The sequence below is a fragment of the Vespa crabro genome, chromosome 6 (assembly GCF_910589235.1).
Source record: "Vespa crabro chromosome 6, iyVesCrab1.2, whole genome shotgun sequence".
In the NCBI taxonomy this organism is placed as follows: domain Eukaryota; kingdom Metazoa; phylum Arthropoda; class Insecta; order Hymenoptera; family Vespidae; genus Vespa; species Vespa crabro.
This window is the reverse complement of record NC_060960.1, coordinates 6,876,143-6,891,838: the sequence shown is the minus strand read 5'-3', so window position 1 is coordinate 6,891,838 and position 15,696 is coordinate 6,876,143. Positions and strand designations below refer to the sequence as shown.

The 15,696-nt window shown below is 32.4% G+C and overlaps 1 protein-coding gene across 2 annotated transcripts in view; it reads right to left on the bottom strand.

The window, feature by feature from the left end:
- Positions 1 to 15,696, bottom strand: part of LOC124425101 (homeotic protein ultrabithorax-like) — a 487,023-nt gene that overhangs the window by 433,820 nt on the left and 37,507 nt on the right. The window lies entirely within an intron of this gene.

Below are 15,696 nucleotides of genomic sequence, written 5' to 3'. Positions count from 1 at the left end.
ATTCCTTCCTCGAGTTTTCTCGACTTTTGTCAATTCAAACTTCTTTAAAAAAAAAAAAAAAGAAAAAAAAAAAGATCAATTACACGTAGATAGGTCATCCTTTTCAACATTAAGTTATTTTTAACTTTTACTCTAATCAAACTTCATCATTTTTTCAAACGGCAATTAGATAAATGACTACGCGAGTAAGATATGAAAAAATGTTGTCACAAATTTTTTATGAATTTTTTTTTTTCTTTCCATATATCGATAACTCGATTCTCTCTCTCTCTCTCTTTTTTTTTATTTTTTTTTTATTTCCTTGAAATAATAGCAAGCAGGAAAATTATATATATATATATATATATATATATATATATATATATATATATATTTTTTTTTATATATGTTTTTATGTACATATTTTTTATATATTTATATATTTTATATAATTATATATTTAAATTATATAAAATTATATATATATATTTTTTTATAGTAATCTTTTCTATCAAAATATGAACTTATAGTGGTGCATCGAGCGTCGCATCGGGGGTATTAGCTCGTTGATTTATATGAAGCGGTTTTAGCCATGAGAAAGACATTCGGTATGAATACAAAGTGGAAGAAATGCATAGCTTCGAAATGTCCATCATATTATTGAGCGCATCCTCAATTACTTCAAGTAGATGATCTCATTCTGTCTTGGGGAGAACGTTATTCGATATACATTTTCTAAAGAGGACTTGAGTTACGATCGAACTTAACAGTCGAACGGAAGAGCTTTAGTTTCTAAAGAGAATAGGCCAAAAAGAAAATGTAAATCAATAACAAACGTTCTTCTATGAAGAGTTCGATGGACGGCACTAATAAAAAGAGATAATAAAATTTCGCCCTTGAAAAAAAGAAATTCTATTTTGAAAGAGTGAAGAAAACTTGTATAATATAAGAACTTACCTATTTTTCTTCCTATTAATTTCATATTAAAGATTTACCAATCATAATAATTATTAACCCGTTTAAATACGAGAAGACGATTGAATATTTAAATTAAATAAAATTATCTATCTGTATGGTTATGGTTTTGCCAATACATATTGTTTTGAGATAATTCAATAACTGCGAGTTAACAACAACAACAACAAAAACTGAAACTAATTCTTCTGTTTCGAAGAATCGAACGAAACGAATTTCTAAATCGGATTTGTCGATAAGAATCCAGAACGAAATGAAACGAAACGAAACCGTGCTATCAATTTTCTTTCTTTCTTTTTGTTTCTTTCTTCTTTCAATTTTTTTCTTTCTTTTTTCTTTCTTTTTTTTTTCTCAAGCTCGCTAGAATTCGCTAAGGTTGCTCTTTCATCGATTTTCTTATCGCGAGCGTGCACATGTAGACGATTCGATTTGATCCAGGAATGATCCTCTACCACCTACGCTTACGTGTATAACGTAGAATATAGCTCTTATATTCGAAAACTTCTATGGTATATCACGGGTAGGATTTTGTGTCCTCCCCCATCCCCACCCATCCCCTTCTCCCTCTTCCCCCTATTTTCTTCGATAATAACGGCCCATTCTAAAAATATCCGTATACTTCCAGCCTCTGCTTGATATTTACGTACGCACACGTGTTCCCCTTTAAATATAATTTATCGTACAAATAGAGCCTTCTCGGATTATCAAAAAAATACAAAAATGAAATGTTTCTGTTGGAAAATATTACGATTACGTTATCCTGAAATGTAACGAAATTACTATTTGTCGTGAGAAAAAGAAGAACGAAGAAAAAGAAAGAAAGAAAGAAAGAAAGAAAAAAAAGGAGAAAAAAAAAAGAAAAAGAAAAGAGAAATCGATTCCGAAAACGAAAGGATCAATATTTTTTTTTACGTTTTTTAATAACTCTTTGTATAGATTATCATGAGATAAATAAAAATCAAATAATTTTGATTGAATTCGTAAAAATTTGTAATAAAATTTTTCGATAACATTGTCGCGTTCGAAAGGATAGAAATTTTTCAAAATTTTTTCACGATTGGATTTTTCTAACGAGGAAACGAGGGAAAAAGTTTTGAATGTTGTTTTTTTTTTGTTTTTTTATTCTCGTCGAAATATCACTTTGATATAATCAGACCAATAGTATTTAGTTTTTCCCGTCGCTCGTGGTAACGTATTACACCGTATCTAGCAATTCTCTTACCGTCATACTTTAAGTTATATACGATATATCACTATGTACCACCAACCTAAACCCTTTTTCCAACCTTACCCTCTCTGGCAAAAGCTTGTAGAAAGGTAGAGATAGGTATGCGGACCATTTTATTGCACAAGAAGTTTTCTGGTAGGAACATTGAAAAAGGGCCGAGTTACCAAAGCGCTCGGATATTCGTGCATTTACGTGCGTAAAACGTTTCGTATTTCGTTTCTATCTATGTAACTACGTTGAAACGTTTTAAATTGGTTTTTTTTTTCTTTTGCCCTTCTTCTTCTTCTTCTTCTTTTCCTGTCCTCTCAAAGAAAAAGAAAAAAAAAAAAAAAAAAAAAAAAGAATCTTTCGGAAACAAATATTTTCAAGAGATCAAGGGAGAAACAAATTTGATTTATTTTATTTTTTTCTCTTTGCAATTATCATAACAAAGTTTTATTAATTAACATTGATACGTAAAAGGAAAAATCGCTTTCAAAATGATAATAATTTATATTTATATATTTAATTGTGTCCATTCATCGAGAATAGATTTGATTTCATTTTTGTTAAAAGAAATTTTTCTATCCTAAATGTTATCGTATAGGTAATACGAGGGGCGCGGTGAGGGGCGAGGAGAGAGAGAGAGAGAGGGAACAAAAAATATATATATATATATAGAAAGAGAGAGAGAGAGAAAGAGAGCGACGACGATAGATATAAGGAAGGATTCGAGAAAAAAAGAAAAAAAAAAAAAAGAAAAAAAAAAGATGCTCGGAACATTCATAGTAATAGCGATTCGTAGAAAATCCTGTACAAATATCTAAAATACATACGTGCAATCATTCATACATAGATGCATACGTATATTCATACATAGATAGATATAGTTTGGAAAAGGAGGTCAGGTCAATCGAAAAGGTTTTCAGGATCGACCCGGAACGTTCGAAGGTAGCGAAGTGACCGTGGATACGGATTGATTCGATATCTTGAGTTGGTTCCGCGCCGGCGTGTAAACGCGAATCATGTAAATGCAACTGCACCGGCACGTAGGTAGAGGAGATAGTGGTTGGCTTGGTTTTACGAGTTCGGTAAGAGAGAGAACGAGAGAACAAGAGAGAGAGAGAGAGAGAGAGAGAGAGAGATTCAGTTCACTCGTTCGACCAGTAGTCCCAACCAGATCGAGACAGTTAAATATACTGGGTGTACTATTTATCTTGATCTCTCGTTCGTTCTTTCAAAATTTATTCAAGAACTAATAAATCCATTTACAGTCGTGACATGAACATTTTAATAAATCAGACGTTTATCTAAAGTATTTGAAATTTATAAAATGTATAAAAAAAAAAAAAAAAAAGAAAAAAAGAACAAGAAAAAAAAAGAAAGAAAGACAAAAACAAAACTTATCTAACGAAGGAAATGTTTTAACGTTAAATTGACGTTAAACGGTCCACCCAGTATCTATACAATTCGCAAGACTATATTACCTTCTGGAGCAGTTTAAAAGGTTCAACCACGATCCCAAGAGCATAGAGATAAAAGATAGAACGGAGTAGGAAAAAATTTCTCTCGTAGGAAAAGTGTGGCACACCAATTGTAATGTAGCCTTGTCTATCCCAACTTAAGGAAGAAACCACCCACCTACACCTGTGTGTATCCGCCCTAAGAATGTGTATATATATATATATATATATATATATATATATATATATATATATATATATACATATATACCTTTTTTCTACTTTCTCGAAGGAAACAATGAAATACAAACTACAGAATGGACGAAGAGAAAGCGTGGAAGCATTCCTTGAAAGGTATAGACTGTATATGGAAAAGGTGTCGTCGGCGGCCATCGTTGTTGCCTGCAACAGGCGTCGTCCTGGGCCGCCATATTTCGAAGTTCGTGCCTGCGCGTTTCATGCTCTACCTCTCTCTTACTCTCTCTCTCTCTCTCTCTCTCTCTCTCTCTCTCTCTCTCTCTTGTTTCTTCTTTTTTTTTCTCCTTCAATCCGGCTTTCTTTCTATCTCTACCTCTCCCTTTTTATTTCTTTCTCTTATAGGATACATACGTATATCTATAAGTACGTGTATGGGGAACATGGTAGCGACTTCTCTTCTCTTTTTTTCTTCTTTTTTTTTTTCCTGTTTCTCCTTCCCCCTCCACCCCGCTCTTTCTCTTCTCCTCTTCTTTTTCGTCATACCTTCTCCTTTTTCCACTTTAATGCGACCATCGCATTTTATTTTGTCCAGCTCTACGTTCGTTGTCCTACCAACGTAATAACATATCCTATCTAACCTTTATTACTCATCGTATTCTTTTTCAAAATCGATAGAGAATATATTTCTCTTTCTCTTCTTTTGTTCTTTCTTTCTTTTTTTTTTTTTTTTTATTTTTTTTTATTTTTTTGTTCGTTTGTTTGTTTGTCTGATTATTCGTTACTTTTGTTATTGAAATTAATTAATAATTAATATGATATCTTTAATGATCGTTAATGATACATTATGAAGATTAAAAATTTTGCTATATAATTATTTTAAATACCTGATTACGTATTTACATTTAATATGAAAAGCTTAAGATTTTTTTTCGAAAAATGATTTGAAGAAATGATACTAGTTTTAACTCTGAATATGGTCGAAACGTTTATATATATATATATATATATATATATACATGGGTGTATACGAAAAATGCACATGAAAGATGCATGCCAGCGAGTAAATGCTTGCGTCATAAACCGAAGTTTGTGAAAGCAGACTGATGCAAAATTTCATACGAATTTTTCCATTAGATTGCAACTAATAAACTATGCTACACACATACACACATATATATATATAACGCTCCTAAACATATAGATATAAATATATAATATATTTTTGCAGCATTAAAAAAGTTGAAGAATATTTCAGAAGATATTGCCGACTATTATCGGTCCTCTCTTGATACGAAATAAAATTAGAATTTTTACATTTAAAATTAAAATAATAAGAATAACACTTATGTATTATTACTTTATACGTAAAAGTTTCGGCTATTTTTGAAATAACTCGCGCGTGTCGCCGATACAGTAGCAAATCTGTCTGTAACAAACTCGAAAGGAAACTCGTGGAAAAATAAATTTTCGCGAGAAATATCTGTGCCAGATTCGTCGAATGTGCACGGCCTTCTTCGTTCGTTTCATTCGCGAGCAATGCGTAATTTCTAGAAATGTTCGAAGTAAATTTGATCAGAATCGGGTATGCATATATTTTCATATATATATATATATATAGATAGAAATTATTGTGATCTTTAAGAATGTACGATTTCTAGACGACAAGCGAAAATTGGTAGTAATTATTTAAAATAAAAGATAGAATCTTGCCGTTCCTTTTTCATCGTATTTGAAAAAAAAAAAATATATATATATATATATATATATATATATATATATATATGCTTCGCTTATGGACATAGGTATATAATTTATGTACATAGATATGTTAAAATTGTAGACATTTTCCAAAATAACTTTGTGACAAGATAGAATAAAATATAAAATGAAGAACGACTGCCGCATATAATAGAACTAGATACATAAATAAATATATTTTTTTATGTTTCAATACTTTTACATAATATCTATATAGAATGTATAACATTAAATCTTCGAACAGGAAAACTTCAACTTTGTTATCTCAAATCGAAAATTTCCATTCTGAAAGAATTCAAATTAAGAGAGAGAAAAAAAAAAAGAAAAAAAAAAAAGAATGTAATAAAAATTCATGGGAGCAAGGAACGAGTTCCAATTTTCTCTCTCTCTCTCTCTCTCTCTATCTCTCTCTCTCTCTCTTTGTTTTCTTTTTTTTTTCGTATACTTTTTTGCACAGAGAAACGATTCGTTTACGTGCACATATAGATACACGTATACACTAGCATACATGCATACATGCAACCTCGTGGAAGGTCGCGTGCACATAAATTCGAACGTATACTAAAGAACGAACATTATGCTTGCGACAAGCTAGATTATATTTCACGAAGCGGACAGTGCGAGCTGGTATGCAACAACTGCATGAAGGTAAATTGGCGTAATCAAGGAGTGAATGGAGTACGCGTGGCAATCTCACGCGTATATTACACATGCAAAGTTTATAGATTTCAAAGCTGCCTTCGTATGGTCATACAAGAGAGAGAAGAAGAGAGAGAGAGAGAGAGAGAGAATGATAACGTTATCGATCGAACACGATGGACATCCTTTGTTTCACTTGCTTCAACCATTCCAACCATTCCTCTTTTCTAATTTTATATCCTGTATAATACAAACATATATATTTGTAGATACGTGAAAGTATTTACAAGCGTTTGTATTGTGTTTACGTTCTGATATGTAAATTATGTTACCAATAGTAATACCTCGAAACGTTCTTTACAACCTCCTTGATGAATGTCATTTAATGATTACCTATGAGATTCAATTCAAATTGATTACAAGAATTCTTTATATACAACAAAAATAGAATGGATACGTGTGTATGTATGTGTATACGTTTAAAAGATAATGAATAATCATAAAAGTATAATTATTAATGAAATCGTATTTTTAATATTCCTCATAACGTTATAAACAGGCTATATAATTAAATAAATATATTGATTGTTATTCGTTCATAATATTCTACGTAATTTCTAAATTAGATGTTCATTTGAGATGCGCGATATTCTTCAATTTATAATTGAATGAATTCGAACGTTGATATTAAATAAAATATCTAATTATAAAACGTAGAAAGGATGATAATTTTTTTAATTTGATAAAATGAATTTATTAACTTCTATAAAAACCAAGTAAGATGATATCTAGGTGGGGCCGAGGGAGGGGTGGAGGGAGGGTTAGGAGAAAGAGAAAGAAGAAAAAAAATGAAAAGAAAAGAAAAGAAAAGAAACTTATTACGAAGGGATGAAAGAGAATATATTTGAGCGCTGAAGAGAGAATCAGGTGTATCCGATGGGTTGATGGAACGGACCACAAAATGTCGGGACACGAAGCTCTCAACGTAGATCATGACATATCCTGCAGGATATTCGAGTAGCTAGGATCAAAAGTTATATCTCTTCGGACGGAATGATATTTCGTCCAGATCTCACCGTCTTTAAGATGGACGAATCCGTAGTTAAAAAAATTGCCATTTTCCGATCGATCTATTCTTTTACGTATTTTATCAATATCATTTGAATCACTATTAAATTAAATTATATTAATTTCACTTTATATACATTATATATATACTTTATATATATATATATATTTATTTATTTATTTATTTGAAAAGATTTATTAGATTGCAAATAAAATTTTAGTAATAAACGAAGGACAATGGTAAAAAGTTTTCTCACAAATGTCGAAAGGTTCAACTAAACATCTACGATTGTACGTGTTTCAGGCGCAAAATGGAACGACAGAGAAGAAAACGAAGAGGAGCCCTAAACATTTACAACGTACATTCCTGAGGCTATCTTTTTCTTTTTTTTTTTTTTTTCCTGCTCGACCCAGAACTCATCGAAACCGTAGAGCGAAACGAACGAAAGCTATCGTCAATTGGCATGGGGAGGGAGGGAGGGAAGAGAGAGAGAGAGAGCGTGGCTGTTGGCTTCCGAAAAAAAAAAGAAAGAAAGAAAGAAAGAAAGAAAGAAAGAAAGAAAAAAATGAAGAAAAAAAAGGAAAAGAGAAAGGAAGAAAAAAAACCAGAGAAAATGAATCGAATCCACGGTACAACCCTTTACCATTGCTCGAAAAGAAAGGAAAAGCACGGAAGTATTTTACAACTGGCTAAACACAAAATCCTTTTCCTCCCGGGGAAAAGGTATAATGCTTAGGCATAATACCTGAGAGAGAAATTTAGAAATATTTTTCCATTGAACGACACTTGATACCGTTAGGTCACGATAATTTTTACTAGTTTCTTTTTTCCAAATTTATCTGCAGCGCAGCGCAGTAAAGAAAAAAAGAAAAAAAAAAAAAAAAAAAAAAGAAAAAGAAAAAGAAAAAAAAACACAGAAGAAGACGTAGAAGAAGAAGAAGAAGAGTGAAGAGTGAAGAATATTTTCAAAATTATTTTTCACCTGGATTTTTTTGAAAAAGAATTACTAAGGAAGAAAAAATATTCACGGACTGATTTTACGAACGAACATTTTTCTTCCAAATTTTTCTAATACTATCATATTAATTTCTATGAAACAATTCATTTCTATGAAACAATTTTACGATCAAGGAATATAAATTAAATATAATTTAAAAATTATATTAAAAGTTGTTGTATGAATAATATAACATCATGTTACAATTAACGAGTATAAATAGATCAGCTCTTACCCCCTGTTTTTCATCTTATTGTTAAACGACAAAGAAACTTTTTTAATAGTTTTTACTCGATATTGACGTCTCTTCACTCGGTGCTCTATTTAATCAATGTAACTACTCACTATGGTCACTGCGTCGTTTATATCTACGTCTATCCATACCTACGTAAGTATTAACGTACCTATTTATATTGCTTGACACACTAGTTAAAGACTTTTATGTTACCTAATCAAACAGTCCGTAAGAGACCATTTTCCATAGGTACTTACATTCATATAAATATGAATGTACTTCGGCTCTTCATCCTACGAAACTCGTTTGAATTTCTAAGCAACAAGAAATATAAAAGATAAAGAGAAAGAGATAGAAAGAGAGAGAGAGAGAGAGAGGAGGGGGGGGGAGAAAAACTATGTCAAATAAATAAATACAAAAAATATAATTATTTACGTGTCAGAACTTTTGTGATAAAATGAATGTCATCGAAGTTAAAGTTAAGTATTATTTATATACATTTATACTGATTATTCTTATAGATATGGATAAATAACGAAGAGATTGATTGCTACGATTTTCATGGTTTAAGAAGAAAAAAGAAAGAAAGAAAAAAAAAATAAGAAAAACAAAACGAGACGAAAAAAGAAACAAAAATTATTCCCCATAAAATTCATCGAAAGCATGATGCAATTAAAAATTCATTCGAGTCTCGAAATTTATTGTATAATAAACACTTAAGAACGTCTTCTTCGTTTGCTCTCGTTTCAAATACTTCAGATACTATAGTAGTACTAACTCATTGACCTCGAAATAGAGTGACTCTCTCTCTTTCTCTCTCTCTCTCTCTCTCTCTCTCTCTCACTAAACGTTATGTTTGATTAACGATAGCGATTGAATTATTCGATCATGAATGTGTGTTGAATTGTACGTGACACGAAAGACTCGCATAAGTTTCTTCACGCTTTTGTAATAAATAGTTCCACGCTTTGTTTCTGAATTATCCATTGCCGACCTTACATTTGATTTCGCACGAGCGAACCATTTAAAAAAAAAAAAAAAAAAAAAAAAAAAGGAGAGAAAAAGAAAGAAAGAAAGAAAGAAAGAAAGAAAGAAAGAAAGAAAGAAAGAAAGAACGTCACTTCAACGTGATTAACGTGGTTGAGTTGTTAAGATAAAAAAAATTTCACTTCAAGCTAGTGAGAGGAGTGAAAAAAAACGAATGAAAAACAAAACGATAAATAAGAAAAAAAAAAAAAAAAGGAAGAAGAAAAGAAAAGAAAAAGAAAAAAAAAGGAAGAGAAAGGAAGAAAGGAGAAATCAAAAGTATAGATATCGTTTTTTATCTCGAAAGATTTTTTTTCTATCTAAGAATCAGAAAAATCATAAATATCATGAATTAGCAAAAAAGGTGCACGATTTCGAATTGTCTCTCCTATTTCCACGTCAAATATCACAGAGAAAGAGAGAAAGAGAGAGAGAGAGAGAGAGAGAGAGAGAGAGAGAAAGAGAGAAAGAGAGAGAGGGAGAGAGAGGGAAAAAGGAAGAGAGTAGATATAAGTAATCCACATCAGTGGCCGAAGTCAAACTACTCTACTCCTATCTCTTCGGCAAATGGTATGAACACTCGCAAACGGAGAACGAGCACATTTGGACACATTTGCCTTCACCTTTCAGCAAGATCTCTGTCGTCGGATCTAGGTACAGTTGACCTAAGTTGATCTCTCTTGGGAAATATGAAACGATACCTAACCAGGAAGAGAGAGAGAGAGAGAGAGAGAGAGAGAGAGAGAGAGAGAGAGAAAGATCACGATGTAGACTAAGATAGAAGTAAATGGCGTGGAAAAAAAAATATATATATATATGTTTATGTGAGTGTGTGTGTATAAAAAAAAAAAAGAGAAAAAAAAAGCTACAGCCTCAGCACCTGAAGCTTACTCTTTCGTTCATATCACGGTCACGTGCGGATTCACCTGCAGATCCAAGATGTTTCTACGTACACGTCGTCTGTGCACTTACGTACTTATGGACTTACCAGAGAATGGAAGGACGACTACGTGTGTTTCATACGATACCACTCGATTCATAGCATACATACATATATACATACACACATACATATATATATATATATATATATATATATATATATATATATATTTAGATACGTGTACCTTCGATGAATATCCGGACGATACGAGTTTTGTGATAGTTCCACTTGCATTTACGAGTATTTAATATATGTGTTCTTATTTTTTCCATGTTTTTATTTTATTTGTTACTTTGTTTGTTCGTTTGTTTGTTTGTTCGTTTGTTTGTTTTTCTTTCTTTCTTTTTTTCATTCCTTACACCGCTAACATTCTTATTCCCATTGAAAAAGATTATTATCGAAGACAATTTCATAGTTTCGTTTATAATCAATATATTATCAATGAAAAGTTGAAATATTACATCTTTGAAATTATTTCCCATAGATTTAACAATCGTAGATTTAAATATCGTATTAAGAAAGAAGAAAATTTATTTCTCCTCGATTCTTTTTACACGATTATTTTTGTCAATGTACGTAAAGCATACGTTTCAATATAAAATACATTAGGATTATATGAAATGTTCTTTTTCTTAATGATAAAAAATATTAATTCGATCGGATCATAAAAGAAGTTTTTTCGAAAGAAATGTCTTTTTCAATCGTTCGAAATCTTTAACCAATCGAATCTTATCTATTATATATATACATATATATACATATATATATTTTTTTTCTTTTTCCTTTATTTTTTCTTTTCTGCCTATCACCGCTCCTTTCTTCGCCATCTTTCTGTTTACTTGCTTTCTCTCTCTCTCTATCTCTCTCTCTCTCTCTCTCTCTCTCTCTCTCTCGCTATCTTTATCCTTTATCTTTCACAACCGTTTCATCCATTTATCTCTTTCTTTCCAAGTTGTTATTTCGAGCTTCAGCTTCAGCTCCACGACTTACTCATCCCCTCGAATACGTGACGGCGAAGCAATGATGGTGGCGTATTGGACAGGTATACCCGCAGGTATCAGTACGTATGAGCGTGTGTTCTTTCCTTCATCCGCTCATCCAGCTGCTTCTTGTCAATACATACATACACAGGTATACACAAGCGCATATATATATATATATATATATGTGTGTGTGTGTGTGTGCATCAGGACGTCGTAGACCACGTAGAGGCGGATATAACGGCGTCAGCAGGGGATCCCTGTTGCCATTTTATCCAAACGTGATCTCAGCCAAATACGAAAATTCGTATACGTGGCTGCAACGTCGGTACCTATAGTTCGAGCGTTGATCTTTTCAAATCGACTCAAGAAAAATTCACCTAAACGTAGCTAGCTTGAAAATATAACGAGCGAATACGCGGAAATGTACTTTCACGATCCATATATGTCTCAGTATCCTTTTCTATTTCTCTCTCTTTCTTTCTCCCTCTCTCTCTCTCTCTCTCTCTTTCTTTTTCTTTCTTTCTCAATCTTTCTCTTGGAAGAATAGAAATCTCGTTCGTAGATAGAGCAAACCAACCGAACAACATTGACTTTTACGAGCTTTTAATCCTATCGGCTTTTGTAACGATGTGACATTGAAAGATAATCATCCTAACGTTTGACTCGGCTTACTTCGTTATTATTATTCGGAATGATAATTATTTTAAATGTTAGGTCACATTTCAAGTTTTCCATACATTACGAAAAATGGTAAAAGTATTAGGTAAGTCGGTATACGAATACGTCATTGGTAATGCGTACTTACCTACTTACGTCTGGCACGTGATTATTAATAATAAAAAAAAAAGGAAAGGAAACAAAAAAAAAGGAAAAGAAAAAGAGAAAAAGGAAAAAAAAGGAGAAGGGAGAATGGAATAGGAGGGAAAAGAAAAGCTACGCTTATCTTATTAAAGACGAATAGCGGCTCGTGTTTAGAACAATTAGGGAACAATAATTGTTGGCGCGTGTCCACTTCGCGAAGATTTACAATTCCTTTAACCGCACATTTCTCCGAGCATTATATGTTCGTTTAATGGACCATTTATGCAGCTCGTTCGCACGGCGCGGGGTGGAAAGTCAATGCGTCCTTCGTACCTCATCAAAGAAAGGTCGAAAGAGTATATAGGCTCCTCAGCCTATAAACGTGTTCGCAGTTTCGCACCTAACAATTAGTGGGTACACGTCAGGCAGTCCGTAATAAAGCAATGATCGTGGTTTACGAGGTAGTATATAATCCCACCAACAAACCATCCAACCACAAACTCTTCCACCCACCTTAACGTCGTTGTCGTTCTATAACTCGAGAAGTCTGTCCGTCGGTACATATGTATGAATGTATGAAAGTACATATATATATATATATATATATATATATATATATATATATATATATAAATGTATATATGTATATATGTATGTACATATGTATGTATGTATTTATATATGTATGAACTTATATATTCGTCATTTTTCACAAAATATATATAGTAAGTACAATGTAGTTAGATTTAAGTTGTCGGATCAATACTATGACAATAATGTCTTATCCAATTTCTGTCCTAATCTGTGAATTTTTTTTTATTAATTTCTCTCTCTCTTTTTTTTTTTTCTTTTTTTTTTTGTCACAATACAATTTTTCCGTGTCGTACGAGTTTACAAGAAATTTGATATACGATTCGTATATATATATATATATATATATATATATATATATATATATATATATTATATACAAAGTAATTTACTGTTAAATCTTGTTAATTATTACACCTCCGTTTTGTTTCTCAATTAAGCGTACAACAGGACGAAGTTAATTTAAGAATACAAGTCAAAATAAAACTGATTAGATCTTTATTAACGAAGCCGACGATTACAATGTTCATTTTTGAAATAATTTTTACCTTTCAGTAGGATGCAATAAGTAGGATGACAGTAGACATTTCTAAAAATTTTTGAATAGAAATACTTCATTATAAGCGAGTTAGAAAAATTTCTTCAATACAGTTACATTCGAGAAATCCTTGATTTTTTTTCTCGTTTTTTTTTTCTTTTTTCTTTTTTTAAGCGAGTGAAATCGTTAGGCCTAACCCACTAATTTTACGTCACTTACTGATCATAAATAATAATGATAATAATATTAATAATTTCAGTTGTATCAAAAATCAAAAAGAAAAAAGAAAGGAAAAAAAAATAATTAAAATTCCAATAAACTTCGTAATATTTATTATAGCTATACTTGTCCTTTTCTTATCATTCCAACTTGTCTCCTCATAAAATTAATAAATTTTGAAAATCTGATATTCCTTATTTATTTTGTATTTTTTTTTTTTTTTTTTCATATAATTTATACGAACTTTCACGAGACCAGTATTAAAATTGTTATTTTTGAATTATGCAAAAAAAAAAAGAAAAAAGAAAAAGAAATAGAAAGAAAAAAAAAAAATATATATATATATATATATATATATATATATATATATATATATATATATATATATATGTACGTAAAATCATAAGAAATAATACGAAAGAAACGAATCGATCGGATATTTTTATACCTATTTACATTCATATTTACGTAATCCAAAATATATGAAAACGTTATCATATATTTTCATGGCACAAAGTATATATGAGTAGTTAATAGAAGCTCAAGCAGAGAGAATGAAAATGGAGGTGCTTGTATTTCCAAGGAAAGAATGTAGAAACGTAGAATATCTTCGATAATAACCTTCGATAATTGGCTCGACCAGGTCCAAAGGCAATTCTACCCTACGAGTCTCCGAACCCTTCTCTCCCTCTCTCCACCTCTTTCTCTTTCCCTCTTTCTCTTTCAGTACATTTCCGTGCTCATTCCTTTACAATATATAATCGAAGTGTCGACCTTTTATGGAAACCGGACCACGGGAGACAGACATACTCGTTACGCTCGCGGTAGCAACCTCGTAAACACTGTCAGAGGTTGCCCAAGCCCTTACTCTTTAAAGGTAAAACTCATCGCTAATTGGGTTCGGCCGAAAAGATGAGTCGCCAGTCGGCACTCGCGAAAGAAAGTGCACTCCTTCCTCAATGTACGATGACGCCCGGCAATATCTTTGATGCCAAAAAACATCTACATTTTATATGTAGGTATGTATACTCTCGCGACCTAACTTCGAAATCGTCAACCTTTTCTCTCTCTCTCTCTCTCTCTCTCTCTCTTCCTTTCTTTCTTTTTCTTTCTCGTCCCACGCATTCGTTCCACACTTACAAATATCTCGCTCAATAAATTAGTTTGCCCGAGGCTTCTTACAAAGTAGAGAAGAGATGGAATAATAAAAGAAATGGGAGATCATGAAGAAGGACGTGAGTTGGTCTCAGACAAAAATAAACGAGCACGCCGACAGAAAATCCGTTCGGCGTCTCAAAATGAAGCAAACTGCTTTTTCTCCCACTCTCTCATCTCTCTCTCTCTCTCTCTCTCTCTCTCTCTCTCTCTCTTTCTATCTCTATCTCTATCTCTCTCTCATTCTTTATCTGTCCTTACTCCCACCATCGAACTTTCCCAATCTCTCAGCGACCGACCCCTGCACCACTACACCACTCTCAGATATTTCCCCTTCCATAATTTAGAGTTCGATGACAATGCCGATGTCGCCCATGAAATACATTTTAGCTACAATGTCGAAGTCACTGTCTCATAGCGACTTTGCTAGAAAGGAGGTGGACGGACTCGTGCCGACTCGTTTCCTACGAATGGCAGCAGATGGGGTTTGGTAGAGGCCATTCCGAATCCTCCTTCTTTTTACCCCACCTCTTCTATTTCTCTCTCTCTCTCTCTCTCTCCCTCTCTCTCTCTCTCTTTTTCTTTACGAGAGGGAAAAACGAATATCCTGTAGCACCAGTCATTTCTCCTTTTCTCGCTTCTTTCCTCTCTCTTTCTCTCTCTCTCTCTCTCTCTCTCTCTCTCTCTCTTTTTAGAGATATAGGAGCAAACATGATTTACAGAAATGCTTCAAAGCCGAAGGAGTAAAAGCCGTGCGAGTCGATGCCAAAGAAATAATATAACAACTTGTGGTATCTCGGAATCCCATTGCCCTGAGATGTACTATGTTTATCTCGATCCTTTACCTTTTTTCGTGTTTTCTAGTCCTCTCTCTCTCTCTCTCTCTTCTTGTTTTTCTTTTCTTTTCTTTTTCTTTGTTT